Source organism: Syngnathoides biaculeatus, chromosome 2, assembly GCF_019802595.1.
Source record: "Syngnathoides biaculeatus isolate LvHL_M chromosome 2, ASM1980259v1, whole genome shotgun sequence".
Lineage (NCBI taxonomy): Eukaryota > Metazoa > Chordata > Actinopteri > Syngnathiformes > Syngnathidae > Syngnathoides > Syngnathoides biaculeatus.
The window spans coordinates 35,698,649-35,712,852 of record NC_084641.1 but is presented as its reverse complement, the minus strand read 5'-3'; the positions used below and the strand labels follow the sequence as shown (position 1 = coordinate 35,712,852).

The 14,204-nt window shown below is 41.6% G+C and overlaps 1 long non-coding RNA gene across 1 annotated transcript; it reads right to left on the bottom strand.

Annotated features, from left to right (window-relative positions):
* Nucleotides 1-6,571: 6,571 nt before the first annotated feature.
* LOC133491541 (uncharacterized) lies at nucleotides 6,572-13,945 on the bottom strand. Its single transcript, XR_009792427.1, has 2 exons — nucleotides 13,793-13,945; nucleotides 6,572-9,208 (listed from the first exon to the last, which is right to left on the bottom strand). It is a non-coding gene; the product is annotated as an uncharacterized LOC133491541 (long non-coding RNA).
* Nucleotides 13,946-14,204: the final 259 nt, after the last annotated feature.

The window sequence follows — 14,204 nt, the reverse complement described above, 5'->3', positions numbered from 1 at the left end:
CGACTGTTTATCCCCAGCTGCCCTGGAATTCGTTGGCAACCAGTTCAGGGTGTACCTCGCTTCCTGTCCGTTGACAGCTGGGATAGGCTCCAGCACGGCCCGTGACACTTGGGAGGATAACCGGCTCAGAAAATGGATGGATTGTTGGGTCCAAGTAAAATCATCAGATGTTGCTGTTTTAGTCCAAGTCGAGTTACAAGTCTTTTAACATATTATCGAATCTAAATTAATCAAATTCATGATTCGAGTCTGACCAGACTTCAAGTCATGAGACTCAAGTCCAAACTTCTGATGTATTGCACCAATAAGTGGAGGGAATCTAATTCGGAAAAGTATCGTCATTGAATTCAGGCAAACAACTGTGGGTACCACCTAGAAGATGTGGGGAATGTGAGCACAATAGTAAAATTAAACAATTATTATTCAAGGATCAAATCTAATGCCAGATTGATTCATTCATTGACTTATATGTCTCAATTATTTTTTCTTGTAGAATGGATATTTTATACAAGAATAAAAATGTGAAGTGAGAGTGGAAAACAGACAAATGGGGAAATATGAAGTGAGTTATCCTTTTGGACTGGTGTCAGTCTTCCTCTCCCCTGTTTCAATGATCTATGTAGCTATGATATGTTTTTTTTTTTTTTCAAGGCATTTGCCTATGCCTTTCAGAGTACAGTACCTTTTAGATATACAGTACAGCAGGTGTTTTTTATCTTTTATGGGAAGGAACGGTCGTATCTATATTTTCTTGACAATCATTAATTGGATGCTCTGCATCTTCTTCTTCTTCTTTTTCTTTCGGCTTGTCCTGTTAGGGTTCGCCACAGCGTGTCATCATTTTCCATCTAAACCCATCTTGTTCATCCTGCTCTTGAACACCCAATGTCCTCATGTCTTCCCTCACAACATCCATCAACCTTTTTCTTGGTCTTCCTCTCACTCTTTTGCCTGGCAGCTCCATCCTCAGCACCCTTCTTACCAACATACGCATTCTCTCGCCTCTGAACATGTCCAAACCATTGAAGTCTGGTCTCTCTAACCTTGTGTCCAAAACATCCAATTTTGGCTGTACCTCTAATGAGCTAATTTCTAATCCTATCCAACCTGTTCACACCAAGTGAGAACCTCAGCATCTTCACTTCTGCTACCTCAAATTCTGCTTCCTGTTGTTTCTTCAGAGCCACCGTCTCTAATCCGTACATCATGACCGGCCTCACCACTGTTTTATACATTTTGCCCTTCATCCTGGCAGATACTCTTCTGTCACATAGAACACCAGACACTTTCCGCCAACTGTTCCACCCCGCTTGGACCCGTTTCTTCATTTCCTGGATACTGTACATTTCATCTGTTCATTTCTACTGAAGTAGCATTTGCAAATCTCTTGAAAATTCCAATGAACTCAATCAAATCAATCAAAAGCCTTTATTGTCAGTATATGCTGTCCATACAATGAAATGATGAGTGCTACTCCACAAGGTGCAATAAAATAGAATAAAAATCGAAGAACATCTTGAGTAAAAAAAAAAAAAAAAACAACAGATAAAACATCAAGGCAGTTGTTGCTAAAATAAATAAATGCAAAAAGTGCAGTTGTAAAATACTACATTACATTGTTGTTATGTTCATTGGTTTGAGTTCAAGAAGTTGATGGCTCTGGGGAAAAACTGCCCATGAATCTGGTTGTCCGTGTTTTGTTGGTCATGTACCGCCTGCCAGAGCGCAACTGGTTAAACAGGTGATGAGCAGAATGTGAAGAGTCCTACAATATTAGTTGCTCTACAGTGATAGCGGGAGTTGGCAATGTCCTCTCGGGAGGGCAGAGAGCAGCCAGTGATTTCTGGGCGCTGTTGACCTCTCTTTGCAGAGCTTTCCTGTCCACTGCTGTGCATCCAGCATACCACACTGTGATGCAGTAAGTGAGCCCCTTATGTGGCGTGCAACCAGCCTCTCAAAGCACTTCATTATCATAGATGTGTGTGCAATAGGCATGTAACCATTTAGACTGTCAATGGCTGCTTTCTTTGGGATGGGGATGTTTGTTAGAGATTGCAGGCAGGAGGGAATGGTTGATTGTTGCGGGGATCTGTTGACGATTTTTGTGAAAACACCCATCAGCTGATAAGCACAGGCTTTCATTACCGTCCCCGGCACTCCATCTGGGCCAGTAGCCTTCCTGGTATTTACAGTCCTGAGCACACCTCTCACTTCATGTTCTTGAAGCGTCAATGTACTGCTGGTGGCAGGTGGTTGTGATGAGCCTGGGTTTGACTTGTCCATCTCAAAACGGGCAAAGAAATGGTTTAGTTTTTCTGCCAGCGAAGCGTCTGTGTTTATGGGACACATCTTGTTCTTACTGTTGTAGTTTGTGATGTGTTGTAATCCCTTCCACATTTATTTGGAGCTGTTTTCTGGGAAGCACTCCTCGATATTTATTTTGTAGGCTGCTTTGGCCACTCGGATGTCCCTCTAAGTCAGCTCTAGCGGCACTGTACTGTGCCTTGTCCCCTGACCTCAAGGCAGCGTTGCGATGTCTCAGGAGAGCCTTAGTCTCTTGTGTCATCCAGGGTTTTTGATTGGGGAAAACCCGGATCTGTCTATTTACAGTTTTTGATGTAAGACAGAACAGTATATGTGTGTTCCTGGAGGTTCTGGTGTTCAACTGATTCCCAAACAGTGCATCCTGTCCTGCAGTTGGGATAGTGCATTCTCAGGCCATGTTGTAATTGTCTTTGTTCGAGGCCTTATTTGTTTACGTAGGGGGATGTATGTGGGCATGAGGGGGTCACAGACATGGTCGGATCCACCAAGATGGGGCAGGGGAGAAGCCCTGTATGCATGTTTAATGTTATAATAAACATGGTCCAGGATTTGGTCTCCTCTGATGGGACATGTCACACACCAGACGAATTTGGGTAAGACAGTCCGTAAACAGGCTTGGTTGAAGTCACCAGCAACAATCAATACTCCGTCCGGGTGGGCGAGCTGCTCTTTGTTTAAAGTCACAGACGGCTAAGTGCTGTGCTAACATTAGCATCCGGCGAAATATAGATAGCTAGCACAATGACTACCGTTAGCTCCCTTGGTAGATAAAAGGGTCTGTACAAGACTGCAATGATCTCTAAATCAGGAGAACAGTGGGTGACGATGATTCTGCTGTTAGAGCACCATTTATTGTGCACATAGACACACAAATTTGTCATTAAACAGCTCAAAGCAGACTCAGAAAAGGCAGAACGACCTATGTAACATGCTTGCTGCAAGATACAATGGTGGAACAGATAGAGTTCAGATCACCACGAGAGGTAATGTACAGCAAAGGAACAAACTATTGGCGATCCACCTGCAATTTATTGCAAAGATAATGCTCATTAGAGGATGTTAAGAAAGTTAATCATTCTCTAACAAATTTGTGGGTGAAGAAAGATAATCAGTGGCTAAGAAAAGAGAAAAATCTTTCAGCTACATTCTATCATTCTTTTAACTTCCAAATCTGGCTATTTCATTCCAGTCCTTAGATGTTTTAAGTTCTTTAAGTTCACCGACCTAAACCATTTTGGATATCATTAAAATCAGTCCGAGTTTTCCTTTATACACTGGACCTAATCAAACTATAAAGTCTATTGAAAGTTTTAAGTTTGATGAACTCCAGTCTCAAAGTAAAATTCTGAAATCATGACGGTCAGCATCAGCAAGCGGCGTAGGCAAGGATCAGGCAATTTGCATACTTCCCTTTTGGCCAGCTCCTGTCAGTAAACTATTTAAAATAAATAAATACACTTGGAAAAAATAAGTAATCTGGAAAAGCCAATCATGTCTTTTACACTTACAAAAGGGTATCATCAGAAACATGTACAGATGGATTTGTTAATAGCCAATGCCAGTTCATGAAGTATATTAGACGGAGCCAAAAACTACAGATGGAAGATATGCTCATCTGAAAAAAAAGAATACGAATTGAAATATCTGGGCTTGCTTATTTCATGGCCGATGTCTCTGCTGTTAAAACACAAACTCCCTCCTGTCCAAGTGCTAACAAATGGGACAGGAAGAGAATGCAGCTGCCAAGCGATTGGCAAAGTGAAACATTGAGTCAGCTAAAAGGTTTGAGCGCCGTCAGCACCCTGCAGAGCCTTGATGTTTCGATACAGGGATGTGAAACAGGCTGATGACTGCAGCAGAAACCTTGTAGAACCTGAATCCAACCCATAAGTGCATTGAACCATCACAGTAGAGTCTTTCAAGCTCACAGCAGCAAAAGAATATCTTCTTCATGGTTACAAACAGCCTTAAAGTGCCAACTCAAAAATATAACAAAAAATAAAACGCTCTTGCTCGTGAACAGAAGCAGCAACAGTTCACCTGTGTCATCTAGTCCATAATGCAACTGTTGTATTCTTATGTCAAGATGATCAAATAAATGAGTGTACGTCATGAAATAATTTGATGCTGCATGCTGGCAGTTTTTTACTGTGGCTGTCAAGATTGTTTTACAAGGTTTTCACAGAGCATACGGGGGCTGTTTTCTATCTCCTTTCTGGCCCATCTCTTGGAATTGCGCTTGGCAGATGAACTTGAGTCATGCGAACCTTTTGAAACGACATATGCACTCACACAGAAAGCAGTGACCCACTTTCCCCTGTTGTGAAATTGCAAGGTGTGCTTACTCATCCTTTGAAACACTTGCCTCTTTCTTTCATCTGTTTTGAAATGTAAAACAAGAGTTTGAAAGATGGTACAGGTATTGTTGTGGCACGGGTTGACTTTTAGTTCATCCGGCCACCTTTAACGTGTCGCATGCTGATGTTTATGTGCAGTGACGTGGGCAAAAACTACTGCCAGAATATTTTTTAACTTTGCTTTGATGGCTGTGTTGAACCATTCTAGCTTTGACAAGTTTTTTTTTTTTTTTTAAAAGCATCATGCACAATGAAAAAAAAAAAAAAAACCCACAACAAAGTATCTGATCATTTGGCTTTCGTACTGTGATCTGGCTAGCCGGATCTAAGATACAACTTTCAGAAGCATTTGCTTTCGCGCCTCTCCTTATATTATAAAAAATATTCTCATTCTAAACTGCTTTAGCCAGAGCTTTGCAAGGTTTGCATCATCTATAGATGGAAAGGGGAAATAACTTTAACGCTTACTAAATGATGGTAAATCCTCAGAAAGCAGCTTTACTTACTGTCTACGACTATGGTGTTTAAATAGGCCCCGAATCCATTCAACTTTATTTATAGAGCACTATAACAACAAAAGCTCCCACTTACAAATGGTGTAAACTAACATGTCAGGCCATTAAGAGTGGCAGTTACCAGCTTTCCACAAACCTGAAGGTAACAAAATGTATTCCTTTAGGAAGACAAGTCAGAAACTTATTTTCTTCCCATTGGTTGTATTGTGCTTAAAAAAAAACCGAAAGAAAAGAAATTCTACAAACAAAAATAATTTTAAGTCTTCCCAGAAAACTCATCAGTATTGTTTCTGAAAAACCTTTATTTTCATACATTTTCAACTCTGAAGCACTACTTCATCTGTCTTTTATCTTTGTAAGGTTGTATCCTGGTGGTTGTGTTTTGTTTTTGTAAACTTTTAATAAATGAAATAAACACATTCACAATGTGTGGATGTACAATAATCAGAAGTAGATTTTATTGTGGAACTTGATTACATAATACATATCCACAAATACACACAAAAGGATTGAGTAAATCTCATTTAGATTATTTCAGACATTGTTACCACTAGAGCTATGACAAGCCCATCCGACAGCGATTTTCCATTGCTGCTGCCGTCTCTTGTTAGTTACAGCAGACTGAATAGAATGTTCTACCTTGCAAGTTTCCACTCAAACAACTGCACAATACTAAGCATTATGTGCAGTTTTATTTCACAGATGAAATGGCTGCTCATCAGGTGACGTGAAGGTTTTTAAAGGTTTCTCAGACCAGTTTTTCTCCCTATAATGTATGCAGACAGCCAGGTGATCTGCAGGCTTTCATATCCACGCACTAGGGGTTCTATCACTATGGCATTTTTTGCCATGAACAAAAACTTGAATGACTTCTGAAGATAAGCTTGTCCTTCAGCCCATTGTGATATCAAAAATCGACTTAGACGTTGCAAGTCACTTTGGGAACCATTAACTCTCATATCACCACAGTGTTTCATTTTTATTTTTGTCGTTCAGCTCAACATCACCTCAAGAGTTTGATTTAGAGAACAAAGTAAATTATCTTTTTTCAGAAAAAAAAAGTTATTGAATGTAATTCTCCATTTGGGATTGATGGTACTCATTTGGCATCAATTTTTAGCTTTAATAAAACTAGGCATTTGAAAAAATTGAACTTTTTGTTCAATGCAAAACTGTCTCCATGACCTGAGAGTAAAATGTGATATAAATGGTCTTTTGAAAAACCATCGCTCGCTGTCCTCATCAAATTGCTCTATTTTAATTATTATTTTAGAAATAGTCCTGGTTACAGAAATTATAGACTGTGCGACATAAGAGATACCGGGCATTTCCATGAACGCACATATAGAAACATGCTGTCTACACCCAGCAGGCTCACACACACTTTTTTTTTATTTGTCCAGATGTAGAGATATCAAGGACGTTACCGAAGACATTAATGACGAAACTGTTTTCAAAAGCGGGACGCATGCAATTTTTTCAAACTCGTTAAGAACACACATTCTAAGTGCCACAGTGAGCTAGAAAAAAATGACAAACTTTTCCACTAGTCCAGTGTCGTTACCCGTTGTCTGACAAGGACCCTGGGAGGAAGTTTGCTAAACTGAAAAGTCTACTCGGGCACAGACAGCACTGTTAACTCTGCCAGTGTCACAATCTCCTGTGTCTGTTCTTTACTCCTTAAACATTATAATCACAATCAAATTTTAACATAACACACTTCAGGTGAAGTGGATACATTGGTGCCTTGAGAAACGAGTGACGAGTGTTATATTACTTGAGATGGGTCTTGGTCTTGGTCTTGAGAGCAAATTTTGAATGCCTTGTGGTCCTGTACCAGACTTGACTCCAAAAAATCTTGAGGCCAATCCCAATTCTACCCCTTAGCCCCTTCCCATTCATTTTACCCCATGGCTTTGTGCATGCATGAGAACAAAGAAGTATTCCATTTCCAGGCAAAGGCCTAAGAAGAAGAAGTGGATTCCTCTTACAACCAAGTGAAGTCGGGGAGCTCACTTGAAAGTGAGGGGTATGGTACTCCTCCCCTGCCGACAGGTGAAGAGCTTGGTTACAAGCTGGTGAAACGGACAATGAAGTACATACAATAAATGCAAGTGGGCATAATTATTGATATTCATATTTATGAAGGTCATGATTTTATTAATGTAAATATCCAATTTGTGATTTGCTGGTTAAATGGCTCATTATGACAAGATCATATATTAGTCAGAAAATGGTGACAAATTCATATTAAATTCACTAATTAATTTCAACTAGGATGTACTGCAATTTAAGAATGTCACTTTGGAGTATACCGTGATGTGCGTTTTCCATATTGTGTAGCTGTAGCCTAACTTCACGCTCATCCCGATGGTGAGGACAGCCATAACTGGGTTTCCTTGGGTGGCTGGGGGCTCTGATGCTCACAGTGGACAAGAGGTCTATTGCAGGAGCTTGAACATGTCATGGTCCTGCCGTTCCAGCCCTGGCTGGGCGGGTCCCAGCAGATCGGCGCTAATTAGGAGGCGCACACCTGCGCCTCATCCCCGCTGATTAACCCCTGCACCTATAGGACCCAGGGGACGACTGGTCTTCGTCAGATCGTCACCTCGCATGCCTCGTTCCCGCACTTTCGCATTGCTGACGCCAACCCTCTGTGTACCGACCAACCCTGTCTCCCGACCTACCCTGTAAGCCTGTCACTACTGTTTCTGCCGTTTGTGCTGACTGACTCCCCGGTTACCGACTCTGGAACGAATAAAGACTTCCTCCTTACTACTTGCCTATCACCCGAGTCGTGCATTTGGGTCCGTCGGCAAGTCCTGGTTATGACAGAACAGGTATTGGACTGTTCTTTCTATGTGCTAATGTGCTCAGTGTAGAACACAGAATTAACAGCTAACCAAACTCTCTTAAAGAGCTGGGATATGAGCGTTCTGTAGCTCCTTTATTAAACAATAAAAGCTGTTAAATTCAGCAATTAAAACAAGTAAAACTGTAAACATCCATCCATCCATTCATCTTCTACCGCTTCTCCGGGTTGGGTCGCGGGGACGTATCTTCGGGAGGGATACCCAGACTTCCCTTTCCCCAGCCACTTCTTCCACTGCTTCCGGAGGGATCCCGAGGCATTCCCAAGCCAGCCAAGAGACATAGTCACTCATCCCAATCACTCCCTTCCAGGTCTCACTGTCATTGCCTATGTGTGCATTGAAGTCTCACAGTAGAATGATGGAGTTGCCAGAGGGGGCTCTCTACAGCACTACTAAGGACTCCAAAAAGGGTGGGTACTCTGCACTGCTGTTTGGTGCATAAGCGCATACAACAGTCATGACTTGTCCCCCTACCTGCAGGCGGTGAGAGGCTACCCTCTCATCTACTGGGGTAAACCCCGACATACAGGCCCTGAGCCGGGGGGCAATAAGTATACCCACACCTGCTCGGTGTTTCGCCCTGTGGCAACTCCAGAGTGTTACAGAATCCAACCCCTCTCAAGAGGAGTGGAACCAGAGCCACGTGTGCGTAGAGGCGAGTTGGACAATATCTAGTCGGAACTTCTCAACCTCACGCACCAACTTGGGATCCTTCCCAGCCAGAGAGGTGACATTCCATGTCCCTAGAACTAGTTTCTGTAGACAGGGATTGGATCGCCAAGGTCTTGCCTTTGGCCACCGCCCAGCTCACATTGCACCCGAGCCCTATGGCCCCTCACACAGGTGGTGAGCCAATGGGAAGGGGGACCCATGTTATCCTTTCGGGCTGTGCCCAGCCGAGCCCCATGGATGCAGACCCGGCCACCAGCCGTTCGCCTTCGAGCCCCACCTCCAGGCCTGGCTCCAGAGGGGGGCCCCGATGACCCATGTCCGGGCAAGGGAAACCAAGATCCAATATGACCTTTTAGTATGGGTGACCCTACGAGGGGCACGAAGACCCAGAATATGCAGCTCCTCGGATCATCGAGACACACAAACCCCTCCACCACGATAAGGTGACGGCTCGAGGATGGGGAAACTGTAAACAGTAAGAAGAAATATACAGCATTTGGTGAGTTGTCCATAAAGCATGCACTGTACATCAATAAAATTTATGAAAATACCAACCTAAACTAACAGTGTTAACCAATAGAAAATCCTATTAACTTATGACCAGTTATTACAATAGATTGGTTAACATAAAATGCACACTAATAGCTAAGCAGCCAACCTGATATTTGACATACAATGCTCAAAGAGTAGCTAATTAGCTTTGCACAAAATCAAAAGTAAACATATTTGCATTCCCATACAACATACACCAACGTAAACATCAAAGATTGGGCTAGCGCATCACAAATTTACAGCCAATGTTTTCTGAAAGCTAGCATACACGAAATGATGGACAACACGACGAACTTCGTATGCATTCGGTTGTTGCTTTGTACACAAAGGAAGTTTGATCTTTGTAAATGTACTAAGCACGAATGAAAGACTGCTGCCACACAGAGGTCAGATGCGGAATTACACTAAAACATTAAATTAATTAGGCTGTGTACAAGTGTAGCTGATTAACATGTGAAAACGATAATGAAATATGCAAAACAGAAGAACACGTCATGACATCTTGCAAAGCAGAACAGGTATCATACTTTGGTTGACAGCTGGCTGAGTTGTGAGGCCATTGCCACCTGACCCTCCACATGATGGGAGAGATATGTTTCCTGGTCGTCACCAGGCCAGTCTCTACTTACTCTACTCCTTACTGGCCAAAGTGTTCTGTCAGGCAAGGATTATTTACAGGACTCATTCGCAGAAATTGCTAGTGAAGCAGGTTTTATTGGATACACCGATGACACCTTGACGAAATAATTAGCTACAAAAATTCTCAAGACGCCTTGAAGGAGAACTTGAATGGCAAAGAAGGGGGCTCTATACACACAGAGAACAAAATAACAAAGAAAAAAAAGGGGCACACTAAACCACTTCAGGGGGAGGAGGAGGAAAGGGTAATTAAACAAAGTCCATATAAAGTTAAGTATACAGAAAATAAAACATGATTTATATGTGTATATACAGGTATATATTTTCATTATCCAAGCTGCTTATTCCCACAAAGGTCACAGGAGGGCTGGAGCCTATCCCAGTTTCTTTTTGAGTGAAAGGCAGACTGAACCCAGAACTGGTTGCCAGTCAGTCACAGGGCAGATACAGTATCAATCTCACGCTCCCCGCACCAAAATCAAGTGTGTGTATCGCTACATCATCAGTCACTCTTTTTATGAAATATAGGTAGCAAAATCAAAATTACTCCTTAGGAGGAAAACAAACGGTTCTGAAAAAAGCTAAGCAATGTACATTACACCCACCCCCAAACAAAAAAACACTCGCCTCCAAGTTCAATGGTTTACTTGGGGCAATTGCTGTGAGAAGGGACATAGACTTCAAGACCAGCTCTGGTGAATTGATGAAACGGACTAAGAAACTGCCACAAGAAAAGGGAGACAGCAGATTTTTTTTTAAATGCACAGAGGGTAATGGGGAACAGGTTGAGACCATCAGAAATCATACACTAACACCTGTGAGGAGGCTGCAGCATGGGATGTTTCTTGAATGAATTGGCTTTTCATTCATCTTTTTGGTTGATGATCTGAAGTTACAACATCATGTGCATTCCACAAAAATTCAACAGTTATCATACAAAAACCAAGCTCTAAAATTTACCTTCAATGATTTCCTACAAAAAGAACCAATTTTAGATAACAAAAATAATATTATTTACATCGTAAAGGTATGGCAAGTCTGGAAAAGGACTAACTTACTATATTAAATACATGAACTTATAGCATTGTCATGGGTGCCGCTTCCTCTGAGGGTGTGGCCAGGCCACCGCCCTTGGCGGTGGCACCTCTGAAAGCTGTCACAGATGTGTTTCATTTTCGACACTATATTTAAGTGGTAAATGTGTCATCGGCATTGGCAAGTTCTTGCGCATGCTTCATTGCATTCTGGGATACACCGCTACTGTTCGTAAGTTAGTGTAGAGCAATCCTTTGTCACAGCGAGTCTGTGCCCTTTTAGTTTGACCACATTTTCATGTTTCTTGGTTTGTCTCATAGTCATCAGACCTTGTTTCACGTTTTTTTAAATCCTGCCTAGCCTAGCGTTTGTGTATACTGTGATTAGCGGCTATGGTAGGATGTGACCGAGAGTTGAAGGAGAAATTCTGGAAGGAACTAGATGAAGTAGTGATGAGCATCCCAGACAGAGAGAGAGTTGTGATTGGTGCAGATTGCAATGGACATGTTGTTGAAGGAAACAGGGTGATGAAGAAGTGATGGGTAAGTACGGCATCCAGGAAAGGAACTTTGAGGGACAGATGGTGGTGGACTTTAAAAAAAGGATGGAAATGGGAGTAGTAAACACTTTTTTTCCAAAAGAGGCAGGACCATATGGTGACTTATTACAAGAGCGGAGGTAGATGCAGGTAGGTGGATTACATTTTATGCAGACGATGCCATCTGAAGGAGGTTACTGACTGTAGGGTGGAGAATGTAGCTCGACACCAGAGGATGGTGATGTGTAGGATGATTCTGGTGGTGGGTAAGAAGATTACAAAGACTAAGGCACAGTAAAGAGCCATGTGGTGGAAGCTGAAAAAGGAAGAATGTTGGGCAGTCTTTCGGAAAAAGTTGAGACAGGCTCTGGATGGACAGCAGAAGCTCCCGGAAGACTGGACTACGACAGCCAAGGTAATCAAAGAGACAGGCAGGAGAGTACTTGGTGTGTCTTTTGGTAAGAAAGGAGAGAAGGAGACTTGGTGGTGGAACCCCAAAATACAGGGAGTCAACAAGGAAAGAGATTACCGAAGAAGAAGTGAGACACTAAGAGGACTGAGAAGTGAAATTAATACATTGAGATGCTATGTAGGACAAAGTTAGAGGTGGCAAAGACTAAACAAGAGGCACTTGATGACAAGTACAACATGTTGAACATGAAAGGAGGAGAAAAGGATCTATATAGGTCGGGTAGACAGTGATAGAAATGGGAAGGATGTGCAGCAGGTAAGGGTGAGGATGGAGAGGAAGGATAGAGATGGAAACGTGTTGACTGGTGCCAGTAGTGTGTTAAATAGATGGAAATAATGCTTTGAGAAGTTGATGAATGAAGAAAATGAGAGCATAGGCAGTGTAGAAAAGGCAGGTTTGATGGACCAGGAAGTGGCAATGATTTGTAAGGGGAGATTTAGAAACACCCTACAGAGTATGAAAATGGAAAAGCATTTGGTCCTGATGAAATACCTGTGTAGGTACGGAAGCAAATTGGAGAGGTGGCTGTGGAGTTTTTGACCAACTTATTCAACAGAATACTAGCGGGCAAGAAGATGCCTGAAGAATGGAGGAAAAGTGTGCTAGTTCCCATTTTTAAGAACAAAGGTGATTTGCAGAGCTATGCAAACTACAGAGGAATAAAGTTGATGAGCCACACAATGAAGTTATGGGAAAGAGTAGTGGAGGCGAGACTCGGGACAGAAGTATCTGTGTGAAACAGTATGGTTTCATGCCTAGAAAGAGTACCACAGATGCATTATTTGGCTTGAGGATGCTAGTGGAAAAGTGAAGCAGTCAATCACATTTGAAAAATGTACGGGTGTAGTCCACCAGTCATGCCTGCAGATAAGGGGTTAAACAGTATTTACAATTTTTCATCAATAAAAATTATTGATCTGACAAACTTTATCTGAAGAAAAGTTAAATGCACTTGCCTATCAAGGAATAAATGCAAACGGTCTATACCCACAACGTTTTGAAGTTACTGAAAGTTTAGTTCAACATAATCGGCGTTAGCGGCAACAAGCAAGCGATACATTGTAACACACATTCCTGTTGGCAATCGTGATGTATTGTTAAAATCTGGCGTAGTTTACGGTGGTATCTATTGTCAATCCAATGATGAAACCTAGTAGTAGATGAGCTACATCTTCCTAAAGCATGTAGAGGGGTAATGTTTCACAACTTCTTTGTCATATTTTAATTTTTTAAATTGTGTCTTTCCATCGTCTGTTTTTCAATCGGAAGTTGTAATTCCAGTTTCTTTAATTCCCAAATGTCTGAAGATTCCTCTTTTACCAAGCCCAAAACATCAGGAACAAAAATCCTCTCATCAATGTAATGACTCAGAACAATTTTCAAAATGTGAAATTTTCTCATAGCAGGTTTGGCACCAAGTCTGAAATGATTAGCAAGTTGCAGAAGCTCAGACTTGCGTAAATCACAGACCAATTCAGGGGTAGGGGACCTAATAAAGTGCTCAAATCTAAACTCCATTTTGCTGGCTTCACAGTTTAAGTTGCAAATATGCAGCAAAAAAAAAAAAAAAAAAATAGCGCTTTTAAACAGATGTGTCAAATGTCAAATGAATTTGATCCCGGACGAGCCCCCAATTTTGTTACATGTGAATATAGACTAAAATCCCCGAACTCAAACCAGCAAAATATGACAAAGCAGTTGTATTCCGTTTAAGACAATTTAATCACACACAACAACACAACACAAAAATAAATCAATCAACACAGAATAGAAGTTCAAAGACCGAGTAGTTGAGCCAAGCTATGAATAGTCACCAGAGTTGATCAATCAGGCAAATGTTCTTTCCAGTGAATATTCCAAGTTAACAAATGTCCAGAAATGTCCAAGAATGAAAGGCAGAACGCAGTGTCGCATGTACTTGTTTACTTGTCCAAATTGTCGTGGTAAGAAGCTCTGTTGACGGTCCTTCTCAGTCTTCTTATATAGGCACCTCTCTGAACATTCCAGAATTCCACATCACAAAAGAACCGCATCATAGTAACATAAAAGTATGAAAGGAAAATAAAAATACACACACACACATAACACAAGTTCTCACACTTAGAAATCATGAAATGTTCATCGTAGGTGCATGTCCACTGTCAGAGATAATCTAAAAAGAAAAAAACAGAAATCACAAATGTATGTTTTTTTCAAACGATTTATTTGTGTGATACACCAAAACCA